The sequence below is a fragment of the Neopelma chrysocephalum genome, unplaced genomic scaffold (genome assembly GCF_003984885.1).
Source record: "Neopelma chrysocephalum unplaced genomic scaffold, ASM398488v2 Primary Assembly neopelma1_61489, whole genome shotgun sequence".
In the NCBI taxonomy this organism is placed as follows: Eukaryota; Metazoa; Chordata; class Aves; order Passeriformes; family Pipridae; genus Neopelma; species Neopelma chrysocephalum.
In genome coordinates, this window is record NW_020905291.1 from 1 (window position 1) to 4,159 (window position 4,159).

Sequence of the window (4,159 nt, forward strand, 5' to 3'; positions counted from 1 at the left end):
TACCCAGGTGAAGGACTCAGGTCTGAAGGGACCCCCTGTCCCCCCCAAATTACCTCGGGAGAGGATGCAGTGCAGGTAGACCCAGGCACTCTGGTTGGTGGGGTCGGTGAAGACGGCGTTCTGCACCAGCTCCAGCTCTGGGAGGGGCAAAGAGGGTACCCCAATATCTCAGGGGGACGCCAGGGGGCATTTGAGGGGGCTCTGCTGAACCCCCAGTGTGTCCACACAATGTTTTGGGGGAGTTGACAAGGAGGCACCCCAAAAATCCAGGTAATCAGGTCTACCCGTTGGAGTCAATGGGGCAAATGGGACATCAGGTCTACCCATTAAAGTCAATGGGGATAAATGAGCCATCAGGTCTACCCATTGAAGTCAATGGGGCAAATAGGACATCAGGTCTACCCATTGGATAAAATGGGGCAAACTGGACATCAGATCTACCAATTAAAAGTGTGGAAGTTAATAGGCTATCAGGTCTGCCCACTAAACTCAATAGGGGTTAATGGGACACGTCTACCCATTAAAGTCAATGGGGATCAATGAGCTATCAGGTCTACCCATTAAATGTCAATGGAGATGAGACAACAGGTCTACCCAATAAATGTAATAGGGACAATGGGAAATCAGATCTACCCATTACTCAGTGGGGCAAATGGGATATCAGGTCTACCCATAAAAGTTATAGGGGATAAGTGAGACCAGGTCTACCTGGGGCAAATAGGACATCAGGTCTACCCATTAAACTAAATGGGGATCAATGAACTATCACGTCTACCCATTAAAATCTCAGGGGATGAGACATCAGGTCTACCCATTAAACAATGGGGATCAGTGGGTGTCCTGGTTGGAACGCCTGGGACCAATTCATCACTGGATGGGTGTAAGCCAAACCTGTGTATTCTATAGCCTTCCATGCCATTGCCCAGAAACTGTTGTCAGTAGAGGCCTGCAAGGTGGGAAGATGTTCCTGTCCTCATACCCTTTTATGGAATTCCCTGCTCTGATACCCTTTTATGGAATTCCCCACTCTGAGGGAGGGACTGAGCACTCCCGCCTGAACTGGAGAATATATAAACTGGGAGTTTCGGAACCTTTTTACCACTCGTGGGATCCAGAGGAAGACTGCAGACCACCGCTCTCAACCAGACTGCAGCTCACCGCTCTCAACCAGACTGAGACCACCACCCTCCGCTAGACTGCAATCACCACTTTCTGACCAGACTGCAGCAGCTCTCCCACCAGCAGGTTTTTTTCCCTTCTCCCTTTACTTTGGACTCAGGGGGCCAAGGAACACCACTTTTGTTCATGCCCCAGGGTGCTGGGTTATACATTTGGGATTTGTGGGTTAAAACCACTTGTCTGTCTGTATAATTGTACTTATTGCATTATTTTAATAAATTGTTATTCTGACTTATAATCTCTCTTTTGAGTTGAGTTCATTTCCCCTGCTGGTTAACTTTTAAACCAGCACAACACCTATCTACACAATGATGTTAACCTTGTGTCCACACCTATCCCTTCCCCTATGTAACCTTTTTTGGGGGGTTTATTCTTTGGGATTTCCAGGGTCTCAGTTTCAGTGGAGCGGCACTTTCCCACCTGGATCTTTGTTAAATCAACTTCAAGGTGGCCAATCTGAGCTGCTGCAACCTGGCCCGTGCCAACCTGTGCTGGGCCATCCTGGAGAGGGCTGACCTGTCAGGCTCTGTGCTGGATGGAAGAGCTGCTGCAGCTTGGGAGGGCTGGGCTTGTGTTAACAGAGAGGAGCTGGAACAAACAGAGCGGTGTAAAACATCGAGTTCTTAAATAGATTCTAGACTTGTTCTGGTTCCCAAAGCTTTCACACTTCTTCACAGTAATGATTTAATGGGATTGACTGCCAAAGCAGAAATTAAAAGTGTCTTCTTGATTGTCTTTGGTGTTGTTCTTCCGGCTCTCAGTGACTCCTGTCTGTGCCAGTGTGCCAACCTGCCAGGGGGGAAGATGCTGCGCTCCAATGCAGAGGGAGCGTCCCTGAAAGGCTGCAACTCTGAGGACCCATCAGGTCTTAAAGCTCATCTGGAAGGTAAGAAGCTTTTGCCTTGTGAATCTGTGCCAACTGGAGCCTGCGTTTGTACATTTCTATGGCCCAGAAAAGTTTCAGCTGTGGTTTGTAGAATCTTGAGAAGGGCCCACAAGGGCTGCACTGAGTCTGTGACCATCTCAGCCCGAAATCCCCTTGTCCTCCTCCAATTCAGACAGCTCTGAGGCAGCACCAGTGTGGAGCTGCTGTGTTTCTGACTGGTTTTCCTCCCAGAACTCCTTTCTGTGTGTGTTCCAGGTGCCAGCCTGAAAGGAGTGGCCATGGAGGGCAGTCAGATGACAGGAATTAACCTCCGAGTTGCAACGCTGAGAAACGCCAATCTAAAGACCTGTAACCTCGGGGGAGCAACGTTGGCTGGAACTGATTTGGAAGCGAGTTGGGATTCATTTTCCATCCTATTCCTTTCTATCCTATAGTCAGCTGGTAACTTGGGGGATTGCTGGCTTTTGGCTGACCTCTCCAGCTTCAGACTACAATGGAGTTCAGGTAAATGGACTTCAAGTAAAGCTTTGAACAGAGTTCTGGGTGCATTCCATTGACACTTCTTTTTCTTTTCCCCTTCAGAATCGTGACCTATCAGGTTGTGACCTCCAGGAAGCCAATTTGAGGGGCTCTAATGTGAAAGGAACCATCTCTGAAGAGGTGCTGACCCCCCTGCACACGTCCCAGAGCGTCAGATAGGGAAGAGAAGACATCAAAGAGGAAGGAATCCAAACATTTGTCGTGACTTTCTTCACCTCCTCCCCTTCCTGAGTTAGAGGTAATGGTTATTAGACAACTTCCATTTGAAGTAGTGCCTAAGTAGACTCTTTTTGATCACTTCTGGGGAGGGAATTTTTGTTTCAGAGGTGGAAAGAGGGAGTTTCTCCCTTTGTGAAGAGAGTGAGGAAGTGGGCTGGTTCTGAAAGCAGAAAGTGGGGCTGGTTTGGGGGGGGAGGGTTCAAGACTTTCATTGTTTAGCATTGCCTGACTTTGGAATGCATTTTAATTTCTAAAGCACAATATGTGCAATTCTATTTATTAAGTCTGGAGCTGCAACACGAATAGAAAATGTTATTGCTGTATAGTAGCAAAGAAAGTTGAGGTTTACAGGTAGACAAGTGTATTTACAGTCAGTGTCTTCATTCCTGCAGGGTGTTAATGCCAGGGGTGGTCACACAGTGCCCACAGGACGTGTTCAGGTCTCTGCTGGGGTGGAAACAGTGGGGAACTGTCCTCAGAGGTCCTAAATTGCTGTGGAGTAGTTGGAGTGCAGGGTTAGAGCAGCTTTATCAGCTCAAATGTGCAGAGGAAGCTGCTGCCCCTGCAGGGACCTGCCCACAGCCCGGATTGAGTTCCCCCTGGGAGATCCCTGGGCAGAAATGGGATGTCTTAGTTAATGCTCTCCAAAGGAGTGTGAAATTGCACTCTCAGTCCCAGCTGGGAAGAAAAATTCCCCTGCTTCCACATGTCCTGACCGCTCCAGACTGGAGTTCTTGTAGCTTTTTCCTTCTTTGTTGGGAATTCAATGGACAGAGGAAAACACAGAACTGACCCCAAAGCAGAGAGAAGCTCTGGGGCCACAGCACCTGCTCCCCCCTCTTCTCATCCCTTCAGGAGATGAAGAAATGGCCCTGTTTCCCCTCAATGTACTATGCAAATCCTCCTTGAAAGCATGGGCATAATCCCATTTGCCAGCCAGATCCACTCTGGGCTGCTTCAAGTGGCTGTAAAAGCATCTTGCCTGGGACCAAGTGCCCCTTCCACACTTGCTCTACCTGTGGAAAAACGCAGGGAAAGTTGTTTTTAGTGTGAGCACCCTTCATGTCTCAGTGTTTGTGATCTTGGGAATCCTCATGAATCTGGAACAATGCCAGATTATCTGTTGTCCTAAGATATGTAGGTGGAGATTGTTTTGATCTGTGTTTAAATCTTCCTTGAAAATGAAACTGATAGAAAAAAAATGTAAAAAAAAAGGAAAAAGAGAAAAAAAGAGAAAAAGGCAATACAAAGAAAAGAAGGAAGGAAAAAGAGAAAAAGGGGAAAAAAGTAAAAAAAAAAGAGAAAAACAGGAAAAATTAGACAAATAGAAAAAAA

At 47.4% G+C, this 4,159-nt stretch overlaps 1 pseudogene; it reads left to right on the forward strand.

Annotated features, from left to right (window-relative positions):
• Positions 1 to 414: 414 nt before the first annotated feature.
• On the forward strand, positions 415 to 3,011 carry LOC113979204 (annotated as a pseudogene).
• Positions 3,012 to 4,159: the final 1,148 nt, after the last annotated feature.